This window comes from Nilaparvata lugens, chromosome 1 (assembly GCF_014356525.2).
Source record: "Nilaparvata lugens isolate BPH chromosome 1, ASM1435652v1, whole genome shotgun sequence".
In the NCBI taxonomy this organism is placed as follows: Eukaryota; Metazoa; Arthropoda; class Insecta; order Hemiptera; family Delphacidae; genus Nilaparvata; species Nilaparvata lugens.
In genome coordinates, this window is record NC_052504.1 from 72,599,621 (window position 1) to 72,613,100 (window position 13,480).

Sequence of the window (13,480 nt, forward strand, 5' to 3'; positions counted from 1 at the left end):
ATCCCAACCCTGGCTTAGAAGATCGTTTGCCAACTTCAAAACGATGGCTTCACTAGCAAGCATAGTACTGTCTTCCCCTTGACCGCAATAAATTGAAAAGTTCCAGCAATATCCAGATTCACTATCACAAATTTTATAGAATTTCAGACCAAACCTCGGCCTTTTTGAAGGATTGAATTGGTTGTAGGATAACCTACCACAACATTTCATCAGGCTCTCATCTATACTAATGTCCTTGTTAGGGGTGAAAACCAATTGAAATGTTCTATTCAGGTACTCAATTATTGGTCGGATTTTTTTTGAATGATCATTATCAATTTTTGTCATCAAATGCAAAATGAAGAAATTTTGAAATCAACAAAAATCTTCTGTAGCTCATGACAGTAGCAAAATAAGGGGTTGCATTCAATTTTATTTTGGTCCAGTAGTTTTGAACTTTATTTTTTTGACACTGGGACATCAAAACTACTAGTGAAAAATATGCTTGTAGTTCATCATTTGTCACAGGTTCCCACTTACTGTCTCATTCCTTGGTGGGCCCAATTCTGAGTACACTGCGAGCATAGTGATTAATGTCCTTTTTTATCATTTCAAAGAAATCATCCCCCAGAATTTGATAAAAACAAAAAAGTTCAGAAGCTATCTCACCATCATGAACTTTCTGAAGAATTGAAGGATCTATTCCTGGTTCACCAGTGAAAGGAAAATTTTTCACCACAATGTCTTCTTCAATCCAGTTCCATTCATTAGGCCTATCATGAGCTAAAATAGGCCCTGTCTCACCATCTGAATTCTGTTCAATTATTTCATTTCCACTCTCACTCATCACATTTTCATCAGAAGAATCACCATCACTTCCACCATCTTCTTCATTGTCACTGTCCAACAAAAATCTATGTATTTCATCAATTGATAAAGCCATTTCAATCACTCACATTCATAAATAGTAGAAATAAACAAAGAAATTAGAGAATAACTTGAAAAAAACTAGATCATAACTCAAAAATAACTAGGAAACAACTTGAAAACAACTCGAAAACAACTGGAAAATAACTAGAAAATGAAAGAGCTCACTAATACTGTTCCACAACCAAAACAACAACAAATAAACAAACAAAACTGACTTAGAGAATTAGAAACATAGATGGCTTGACACCACTATATGTAAGCACATATGGAGGGGTTCTATGCAATCCAAGTTAGTGCTGCTATCTTCTGTGAAGTATTAACACTAAGAGCTCATTCAGAAATACATTGCGAGTAATGTCAAAGTAAACAGATCACAGTACTTCAGCGAGCTACACTTGTCAAAGCTTCCCCAGCCCAAGAAAAAATTGGCGAGTCTAGCTTGTCAAAGTATGTCAATGGGTTAATTTCTGTACTCACAATAGCATTGCAAATGTTGTCAAAGGTCAAAATTCTAGCTTCAAATATAGAGATAAATTAATTGATCTAGATATGGGTGCATATGATGATATTATATTAGCTTTAAATACTAAAATGAATATTGATGAAAAGAAACTCAATATAAGAGCTAACACAAATACTATGGAGATTGAAATTCATTCCAATAAGCCTATTGACTTTACATTGTCTACTTCAATAGGAAAAATGCTCGGTTTTGATAATGTTCTATTACAACCAAATAAATGGCATTATTCCCAGCATTTAGTTAGCATAACAAATATTGACTCTATTGTACAAGGGCCATTTTTTTCAACCTCTGATAGGCTATAAATAAAAGACAAGTTCATATAAAACAATAATTTTATTACCAAAAGATTGGTACACTTAAGGTTACTTTTTGACATAATCACCGAAGAGATTGAGACATTTGTCATATCTGTGGACAAGCTTCTCAATACCCTCTTCAAAGATAGTTGCAACCAATGAATTTAAGTAGTCCTTGACATTGGTTTGAAGGTCCTCATTGGTTTGAAAGCGCTTGCCACCAAGCCACATCTTCAGTTCAGGAAAAAGATGAAAGTCACTGGGTGCTAAGTGAGGACTGTATGGTGGATGATCAAAAATATCCCATCCAAATTGTTTGAGAAGCCATGGGGTTACTCCAGCAGAGTGTGGACGGCCATTGTCATGAATCAGAACAACTCCAGAGGTCAGCTTTCCTCTTCTTTTGTTCTGAATGGCTCTACACAAACGTTGTAAAGTTTCACAATAAACAGCTGCAGTGATCGTGGTTCTGGGCTCCATAAACTCCACAAGCAACACACCTTGTTGGTCCCAAAACACAGTAGCCATGGTCTTTCTGTTGTTGAAGGTTTGCTTGAATTTCTTTGGTTTGTTTGGTGAATTTGAATGCATCCATTGTTGTGATTGTTGTTTTGTTTCCGGTGTGTTGTATTGAATCCACGTTTCATCCCCAGTCACGATTGATGTCAAAAACTTGTCCCCCCTTCATCATGATAACGCTCAAGGAACTCCAAAGATGACGCCATTCGTCGAGTTTTGTGGCCATCTGTCAACATTTTTGGGACCCACCGTGCACAAAGCTTTTTGTAGTCTAACTGTTCAGTAACAATAGAGTACAAAACAGACCTTGAAACTTCTGTAAATTCCTTAGACAAAGCAGTAATGGTGAATCTGCAGTTCTCTTTAATCATTCTGTCAACTCGTTGAATCAGGTCATCTGAAATGACAGATTTGCGTCCTTGGCCCCCTTCATCATGCACATCATTACAGCCATTTTTAAACTTTTGACACCATTCCTGCACAACACCATCACTCATGAAGTTTTCCTCATACACACGACTCATTCTCCAATGGATTTCTGCAGGACTATGGCCTTCAGCCTGTAGAAAACGAATGTGGACATGTTTATGTGGCTATAGCACAATGCTGACTGACGCCTGAATGTCAACAATGGCGGAGTGTGTAGTGCGAGAGCTGCAGTGCATGCCCGCTTTCTTCTACCTGCGTAGCGCCTGTATGTAGCGATCGGAGGTTGAAAAAAAAACTGCCCTCGTAGTTGAGTGCAATATAGAATGTGGTAGTTACTCTAATTGCAAACAAAAACATATTATATATGAGTTCTCACCCAGGGTGCCTAGCAGATATTTAATAAATGAAACGCCATCACCAATTATCTACATGCCTTTGAACACACATAGAATCCAAACCATTAATGTAAAGATAATTTCTATCCAATACTTCCAAACTTTCAATTTTGTCTGAAATAACTTAATCTCTTGTCCAAATAATTCTTATCAACTTTATTATTGCTAATAATGTTAAGCTGTGATGTAAATATGTTTGTTGATGATTTGAGGTAATGTAGAGAATTCTCCAAATTAATTGTTTTCTCAACAAGCACCTTATCAATATTATCAGTTAAATGTTGCAATGTACTAAGGATATGTTCCTTTTCAAGTATGTTCACTCCAATTTTCTCAACTATTTTAGATATTTGAGAATCTAAATACAAATGCACAGATTTGTTGATCTGTGAAAAGATCCATGATCTTTTAATTTAAATTACTCAATCTATAGAGTACTGGACCATATGCGATATCCCCATTAACATCAATTACAACAAAACAATATGATGTGCCGTTTTCTTGGTGTAACTACAGGTGATAGGTACCTCCTCAGAATCAGATTCAGAATTATCCATATGCATGGCATACATTTCCAGATCTGCATAAATGGTATATTATTTCTTTAATGTAGCACCAAGTTTCTTGAATTTGATTGTATCACCTTGTTTTGGGTATGAGGTTCTCTGAGACTGGAACTTTGACCAAAGTTCTTGATGTCTCATCAAATTTGCTTGGCCATCTACATTTGTAGCTTTGTTTGACGTAAATCTGTGAAATAGAAATCACAAACATGTACTTGACCATTACATTTTGAAAGGTGAGATAGAAGACACAACAACCCGTTTTTCCCATTTGTGGTATTAATTAAACAAAAATGAGATTTCCTGTATTGCCCTTCAACATTAAGAGGTTAATTGATATTTACGGGTGCGGAATATATTTGTACAATATGGAGAAATTTTTTGTTCTTGTATGCGATAACATGAATTGCAATATCCTGATTTAGAATTTCAAATTTCTTAATATCATGACTATTGACTGGAAAGTTGAGTCGGTGCATGTTCAGCCTGTGAACAAACTTGCTCAAATATTTCACAAACAATTTCAAGTAATTCTTATTCTAGTGAAAATAGGCTAGAATGCTCCATAGAAAACATTTCTTATTGAAAACATTTCTGACATTGATTATGCAATGCTTGTTTTTGAGAAACTGGGAAGTTTAAATAAAACTGCTAGTGAAAATCAGATTATACCAAAATACATTTATATATAGGGAATCAATCTTTTTCAATAACCACCCACTACCAAAACGAACAAAGTTATCAAAGGAGGATAGAATTTTCCTGACTGCTAAGATGAAATGTTCATTCAATTGGTCATAGTTTTCTAAGACATTAATGCCTATGGCCAAGTAACTATGCAAATTTACCAAGTTCAAATCAATCTTGTGTTCATCACCCTCAAGTACAACAAACTTGTAAAGTATAACATTTAAAACAATGAACCATTTAACATTCCCTTCAAAACAACTTGTGTGCTCTCTTATAACCTCGAAAACGCAAGGTTTTGAAGATTAGAGCATGCTTTCAATATTCAATTCATTTTTGTTGTTAAAGGTAATGCAATGGCAAATTGTACGTGAATTCATGCCACAAAGTCTGCGCTGTGTAGCTCTATTCATCTCTGATGCTGCTGCTGCTGCATCTGAAAAACAAAACAAAATAGAAAACAGGATGGCATAGAATGAGAGAGAACAACTGAGCATTGAAAATGTTATCTCAGGATCAGGTCTTTATGTACGAAAGATTAAGATTATTAACTTTTGATAGAAGATGGAAAAAATCTTCTCAACTCTTGTCAGCCAAAAACATGGCTAAAAATGGATTTATAATTGTGCATCCACCTGACACACTGTACAGTGCATGTTTTGTTCTATTTATTTAGAAAAAATGGCAAGTTACAGATGATCCCAGAATGGAGCATGAACGCTGCAGTCCAAATTGTGGGTGATGGAGAAAGCATAACATTTCTTGTGAAGAAGAAAATGTTGCTAGTAATATTTTATGTCAATATGATCAGCAATTTTCAACTTCCCATTGACCAGAACCATTCAAGGAGTCGATATATTAAAAAAACAGACTATTTGGCAAGAAACGGTTATTTCTTGCATGAAAAGTACTATTAGCATCCATTGTACTATTTACAATGCATCCATTGTAAATATATAATTGAAAATACTCATGAAAAAGTGATAGATGTACCGTTTTGTATTATTTAAAAAGATCAACTATGGTGAAGTTAAAGTAAAGGAGGAGAATAAGGAGAATGTGGAAGGAGAAGAAGTAGGAGAAGATTTGTCAGATGGAATATCAACTTTAGAAGAAGATGCAGGAGTGTCAAAACAAGCTGGACAATGGGGTGTGTGCACTCTGTTGTAGAAGAAATTCTACAAGGCAGAGAGTGGAATGCAGAGAATGACAATGTTTGGCAGACAATTGGTGGAGGAGGAGGACAAAACACAAGGCAGACAGAGGACAAAGCTAGGTGGATGGAGGACAAAGCTAGGCGGACAAAAGGAGGAGAAAGGATGAGTTGAGTGAATAGGAACTGAAATTTGTTGAATTCGTCAAAAAAGTTTTTGTACTTACATGTATTAAATCACACTGTCAGGATTTAGGAATATTTAAAACAAATATGCACTTGATATTATTATCTATTATTACTAAAACGCACAACACAACACATCAACGCGATGCAATTACAAATCATCAAAACTCACATAACCTCAAAAACAAGATTCCAGCACTTTTGCCAATAGTCCAAGGCCTATGAAATCGCATATATCTAACATTCGGCCATCCTATAATAATTCGTCCTTGAATTGTAAAGTCCAATGTGATAAACACACTTTGTTAGGTAAGGCTCAGATTGTCAGAGACATAACAATAACTCATATTAAGACAATACTCATAAATTTGAATAATTTGTATAAAAAATAAGGTCGATCATGAAAGAATTGAATGAATAAATGAGTTCAATGACATGAATGAGACTTTATTTTTGTAATAAAATCAAACTTCTAGGTAACAAACATCATCAAGCAATATTACTTGGTTAAAAATGTATCAAAACCTTCTACTCAAACGAATATAATGATTATCAGTAGTTTACAAGATCTAGATTATCCAAATAATATGTTCAAAATGATGTCACAAATATTTGTCACAGTAATTGTGTTTGGAAAAATAGTATTAAGTTGAAAATTCAGAATTCAAATTCTAATAATTGTTAAGTTTTACACATATCACAATGTATCTGTCAGGTAGATCTATATTTAACGTTAGGACATGTAAAAAATCAGTATAAACCATAGTGCCTACACACACACACACACACACTCACACACACACACACACACACACTCGAGATATATCGATTTTTCGATATTTTCAGAGTATGCCTACTTCCGGTCATTAACCCATTCCAGATGGAGTTTTTCTGAAAATAAAATGGACTACTGGACAGAATAAATTTTTGTTACTTGCATGCAGCATGCTTAGTACAGGGTGCGGCAGCGAATCAGGCAATTTTAAAATAAGTGTGAAAAATTGATGATGTTGTTTTAAAAAAATTTATTAATACCATAATAATGTACATAGAAAAGCATTTATATTTCACTAAACTAATTCAATTTTTGAAAATTACGTCGGCAAGGTGACGTCCTTCTCTCATCAGGCATTCGTCAAGCCGCCGATGAAAACTGTTCATCACGTCCCGTAACATTTGCTGTGGTATTCATGCAATCTCTTGACGAATATTTTGTTTCAGTTCATCCAACGTCGTCGGTCGTTGCTCGTAGACTTTACTCTTGAGGTAGCCCCACAGAAAAAAGTCACAGGCCGACAGATCAGGCGAACGTGCGGGCCATGGAATCGTCCCGTTTTGAGAGATTAAATGATTAGGAAAAACGCCGTTCAGAAGATGCATACTCACTCGGGCTGTATGACTTGTTGCTCTGTCTTGTTGAAATAATGTTTCATTGCTCATCCTGTACTGGCATAGTTGAGGAAAGAAAAATGTGCATAACATTTCTGAATACCGCTCAGCATTAACAGTCACAGTTTCTCCATGTTCATTTTCGAAAAAAAATGGTCCGATAATGCCTGATGAAGACATGGCACACCAAACAGTAACCTTACATGAATGAAGAGGTTGCTGATGGAGTTGACGAGGGTTGGTGTCACTCCAGTAACGGAAATTTTGTTTGTTAACATACCCAGACAGGTGAAAGTGTGCCTCATCACTCATCCACAAATTATGCACGAAGTCTTCATTTTCTTGAATCATAACCAAAAAACGTTCACAAAAACACCGGCGGGCTGCGAAATCATTCTCATTAAGAGCTTGAACAACTTGCAGTTTATACGGATGATTGTGCAAATCTAACTTCAAAACTCGTCGAACTGTCCTGTCAGAGAGTTGGAGTGCAACACTGTGATGAGGGCTTCTTCCAACTGCAACTCGCACACGTTCGATATTTTCAGGAGTCCGGGCTGATCTCCTACCACCACCTCTTCTTCTGTTTGTTGATGCAGTGGCTTCAAAATTTGCAACCCACAACTTTATTGCATGTGGTGTAGGCACTGGCCGATTACGATGTATCGCAAATTGTGTTCGAAAACGGCGCTGGGCAGCTGCATAACTACGGGTTTCGTAATAAGCCTTTACGGCGAACGCACGTTGTGGGTTAGTCCAACCGTCCATTGTTACTGAAATGCTTTAAACCGGGGAACGTGTTCGTGGCCTTGGCTACCCCCACCTTTCCATTACCAGCCCACACTACCCCCTCCATAATCGCCCGATTCGCTACCGCACCCAGCGGTCACTTTACTCACCAGACTATGAAGGCTCCTTAAAATATTATTATAGTTCATTCTATTATAGCCTATTTTATTTTGACTTGTATACTATGTTTCTAACTTTATTTTATTTACACTTTATACACTATTTACACTATATACACTTTATACAGTTAGTAATCCACTTTTGTGTGATAGTCTTCAAAACATTTTGGAATGTGAAGTTGTATTTGGCACTTTTTACACCACCACACTGTTTCAGACCTTTTATTATTTTCTGTGCACACTCTACATCTCCTTGCATTTCTTTCTTTAGTGGTGGAAGGAATTTTATCAGGAAAATGAGCCCAATTCTTAGCCTGGAGACGCATTGGACTTTCAACAGAGCTTGGCCTACCTACTGCATTATAGTGATTTGGAATCTGTATGTTCTCTAGTATTTGTTCAGCAATGTTCACTCTAAAGTCTGAAATTGATTGCTTCTTCCCAGTTTTTATATGATGAATAACACTTGAATTGTACAATGTCATGTCCAATAAATAGAAAAATAACTTTTTATAGCCTTTACTGTAACGCCTCATAACTGGAAAACTGTTCAGTTTCTCGTCTTCCTTATCGACCCCACACATATGTTTGTTGTAATCATTTACAACAATTGGCTTTGATACTTGTTTCCCTCTTTGAGTTATTACATCCACATAACCTCCTCAGTCCTGAGAAAATTTTTTTTTGCATTTGGGCTTGATTTTTGGTAATTTCACTGTATTTTGATAGTATTGACACAGTAAAACTATTAAAAAAATTTTTTTTGATTCTTACAACCCTTAATTGTGATGTCCCCCATAAGGGACATCAGGACTTTGACCTTCCCTATTTCCTTATTTTTCTGAAGAATGAGAATCTTTGGAAATCGGTTCATATGGTAAAGTAATAAGACAAACTACTATGAACACAGTTTATTTGCATAACTCCAAGTATATTTGTATAGTTATAAAAATTAATATTATTTTTTTTCATTTATTGTAGAAAAAAATAAAAATTTACAAGTTGTGGTACAGCTGGAAGCAATTCCTCTTCTCTTGAAGGCAAAGGAACACCTTACATGTTGAACATCTTATTCTTGCCTTGTTGTTTGAGCAGCCTGGCATCCTACACCGGTTCTTTGTTGCTGGTTGAGAAAATTCTGGCATATGAAGTACATTTTTGTTTCGTAGGGCATCTGGTGGATGTGCTACTCGAGCTCGTTTATGAGGGGCCAAACTTGAGAAGCGTGGCTCATAGTCACTGTCACTTGATTCATCACTCATTTCATGTTTCCCGTACACTAGAAAATGTGCATACTGCTTCCTGAACTCAAACAGATCATAAATGTCCTTTTTGCGAGTTCCTAATGCATGTTGATCTCTACGGTACTCGATCCACCCTGCTGCCAGTGCAAAATCAAAAAAGTGCATTATTACACGAACAGTCCATTTTTTTGTCCTGGAATCAATTCTATAGTAACTAATCATTCTATCCAACAAATCAATCCCACCCATTTCTGTGTTGTAAGCCTTGACAACATTGGGCCTGCTCACTTCAATATATTTTTTTTCAGTTCTACACCATCTTCGGCAGGTGTCCAAGGGGAAAGCACCTTCCTTGTTAGAAATTAAATGCACTGGCCTGCTGTCATACCATTTTACTATGGCCACCTGTCCATCTGATCTAACTGATTGGTCAACAGAACCCCGACCTTCTCTTTTTAGTTCAGAGTCCTTCTTTAATTTTGAAGCATGAGGCACTTTTTTTTGCTCAAGGTACCTGTTCCAGTTGCTCCAGCCTCTGAGAAAAGAGTGTCCAAAAGAACTTGAGAAGTGAAAAATCTGTCAAGGTATATGGATACACCACTTGGGAAACTTCTAATGAGCTTAAGAACAGCTTTTCCACCTACATCTAGGTGTTGTAGATTTTCTTCTGAAACAATAGGATCTCCTTTGCCTTGGTAGAAAAAAAAGTCTAGGGGTAGCCCATCAGCAGCAGCTACAACAAAGTTTTTTAATCCACATGGATTAGGCTTTGTCTTTATGACTTGCCTTGCAGGTGCATGACCCCAAAATGGGATCATTTGTTCGTCAACAGCCACTTTACTCTTTCTTGGGTTCAAAAGGCATCCAACTTGGACAGACTTCATCAAGGGGCCTACCTTCCAAAATTTACTTGCAGCTTTTTCATCATTACTTACTTCTGCATCACTTACAAGTTTTAAATGTGCTCGGATCTTGAAATACAAATCTCGACTAATCTGAGAAGCCACAAAGGGAACTCTAGTGTCAGCTGCCCAGTACATTCTAATCCTAGGAAAGTTAAGAAGGGACATTTTTACAGTTACAGCAATAAACTTTCTCATTGTTTCTACTGTAATACCTAGCTCAGTACCTTTTTCCTGTAGAAATCTCCTATTTGTGTGTTCAGTCAAAAGAGAAAAAATGTCTTCAGGTATATACTTTGAAACATATGACTCTGGTGGAAGATTCAACGCATTTTCGGGTATACTTTCAGCCTCAGGAGCAGGGGGTAGTGGCCAAAATTCATTGGATTTTTTCCAAAATACTCTTTCTCTAGGCATACCTTCTGCGGCTGTGTCATTACCATCTGCAACATCCACTCCATCCTCATCAGACAAGCTTTCTTCTTGTTGATCAACATTTTCAACATTGTTGGGAAGATCTGCATGACCTGGTGCTGCATTGTAGGAAGGGTCTGCATCGAAGTCATCATCATCAGACAAGTCCAAATCACTTAGATCTCCATTTAGCTCTGTGTCAACAAACTCCTCAAATCTACTTGAATCTGAAACAAAAAAGTCAACAACCAGATTAAAAATTTATAAAATACATGATTAGGTTTTGTAATTTTACTAAATAAAATAGTTTTGATCATTTTATCATCAAGTTGCTGAAAAAAGCTTTAGAATTATTATTTGAACATGCTGTTTTCCAGCTAAGAAACAACAACCAGATTTAAAATCAATCAAGTAAGGCATGTGCTTGTAAATGAGTAAAATTTCAATCATTTTATCACCATGTTGCTAAAAAAAACTTGGAATTTATTTAAAAAGTTGTTTTTCACCTAAAAAACAACAACCAGACTTAAAATTTATATGAGGCAGGTATTTTTTGTAAATAAAACTTGTTTTGACTCTTTTATTATCATGTTCAAATTGTTTGATAATATTCACACTTTTGTTATTCTTGAGTCCCAATGTCCCCAACAGGGGACAATTAAGTTTACTAGCACATCCATCAGTATACAGTTGTAGTTTTCAGATATTCTCATACATAATATCAAACAACAGTTATTATTCTATGATTTGGTAATTATCACCACAAAAAAAAATTATTGCATAGCTATAAAAGTTGTACTTACAAAGTTCAGATCTACAAAATCGTTGAGGACGCTGATCAGCCATCTTTGAAGTCACTCTGAAGTAACTGTGCAAGTGGAATGCAACAGGTTACACAAAAGGTTGGTGCTGTATTATTCACATATTGTTCATAATCATTATCATTTACTTGCCTCGAAGAACCAGCCATGGTTCAAAATACTGCGAACCACTCACGTAAACTAAATCATAACCTAGAATACTGCAGAGTTTGTTTAGAAAACCACTGCCATCGTTGATCGTTCTATCAGCTTTGGTTTGAACAACGATGAGTTGAGTACATTGAGAAATCTGCAGGGAAATATGTGGAATGCTTCAGAAAGAGGTTGACGTGCAACGCACGTCATCCGACAACTGTCAGCTGAATGAGCAAGACGTACACTGTACTTCAAGCGTCCGGAATGGGTTAAATACTCAATAACTCGGAAACTACTGGTCGAATTTCAATATCAAAGGTATTGTTGAAAAGAGAAAAACATTTCAAACAAGATTAATGTAATTTTATTTGTTGTAAGATATTTTGTAGATTTTTATTAGGGCTTAAAACTCGAGAAAATGCTATTCTTCAAATTCAAAGTGAAATTTCAAACCGTTTTTTCTCTGTTCCGAGATTTCCAACCTTATTTCAATGCGTTCCTCCTTTGTAACCCACTGATTTTCCCTTCTGACAGCTTGACAGAACTTTTGCATGTGCTCCTCCTTCGTTGCCCCGCTAATTAATGACACAACTACTCCACACAATCATGTGGTGAACATTTATTCCATGTCCTTTATCCACACATAATTTGTCGTCCTAGTAGACAGAGGGAATGCAGACTGAATGCTTTCTGCATCTGTCCTAATAGTGAAATGGCACTCCTTCCACATAATGCAGGAGTAGATGTCATATAAACAATAACATTATAAGAACATATATTACGACTGTAAGACAAATCAGTCATAAGGAGTAGCCCCTGTTCAGCTTGCGCAGCTCCACCAATAGTTCCTGCCTGCATAGTACCTAGCAATATTACATTCAATTGGTTCTGAGAACTCACTATTCATTCATTATTATCATTATTCTTGTATTCAAATTATTTAAAGGAAATTATAAGGCCTGAAAGTGTATTTGGGATTTTATTTTATGACTCATATGTACTGTGTATGAATCTTTTTATATGTGTGTAGTAAAGTACAATAACTATCATGTCCATGTCAGAAGAAAAGTCTTCTGCAATTACAGTATGTTATTGTTCTTGGACAAATAAAGAACTTATTTTTATTCACTTGTCTCATTTTGTATCATTGTATAACATACATTTCAAAAATATTATTTGAATCCAAATTTTGTTTACAAACTAACATGATGTTATTATAATGATAGTGAAAAGTTTTTTGATTGAAATGACTAGTACCATCACCTTTTTTCCTTTTCAAGCCATGACCTGTTTCAAATGATATGTCCTTCTTGATAGTACCAAATTGAATTACTTTAATGATTCCAAGAACTAACCATTAATTTCCATCAATGTTTTGTTTGCCTTAAGTTACTGACACCAAGAAATTCAGTATTCAATTTATGATGACTATAATTAGTTTTACTCCATGAAAATGTTTAGTAATAATCTCTCAATAAAATGGACATCTATTATAATTTTGAACAATTGCTAATTGAAATCCAAGTTGACTGCTTCTTCAAATATTCATAATCGTAATATTATAACAATTTCCTATCTGATCGATCCAAATTGTAATATTTTAAACTATGTTCACTGTTTCTTAAGAGTTAGAAAGTCTATCGTTGAATATCTTAGAAAAAATTGGATGTATACCTTCCATTCTTGGGACCTTGGATGGATAACTAAGACTTTATATTATATTAATGATTTCAAATTCTAGTGAATGCTTAGTTGTAATAATGTACCTATCAAGTAATATTATGTATTATTCTGTTATATTATTATGTAATAAATTACTGATCAATAAATTCAGGCTGTGTGTGATGTGAGGTAGAGTAGGCTATATTTCGTTACAAGCATATCCATATTTGACAACCTTCTTTTCGAGAATACATTCTGAAATGAAATTCAATTATTTCAATTCATTGTAAAATTAAAGTCAAAATGTAATAGATTTATGTATAAAAAACGTATATTGTATTT

The 13,480-nt window shown here is 35.4% G+C and overlaps 1 long non-coding RNA gene across 2 annotated transcripts in view; it reads left to right on the top strand.

Annotated features, from left to right (window-relative positions):
* Positions 1-13,480, top strand: part of LOC111049953 — a 189,379-nt gene that overhangs the window by 119,570 nt on the left and 56,329 nt on the right. The gene's annotated exons all lie outside the window — the stretch shown is intronic.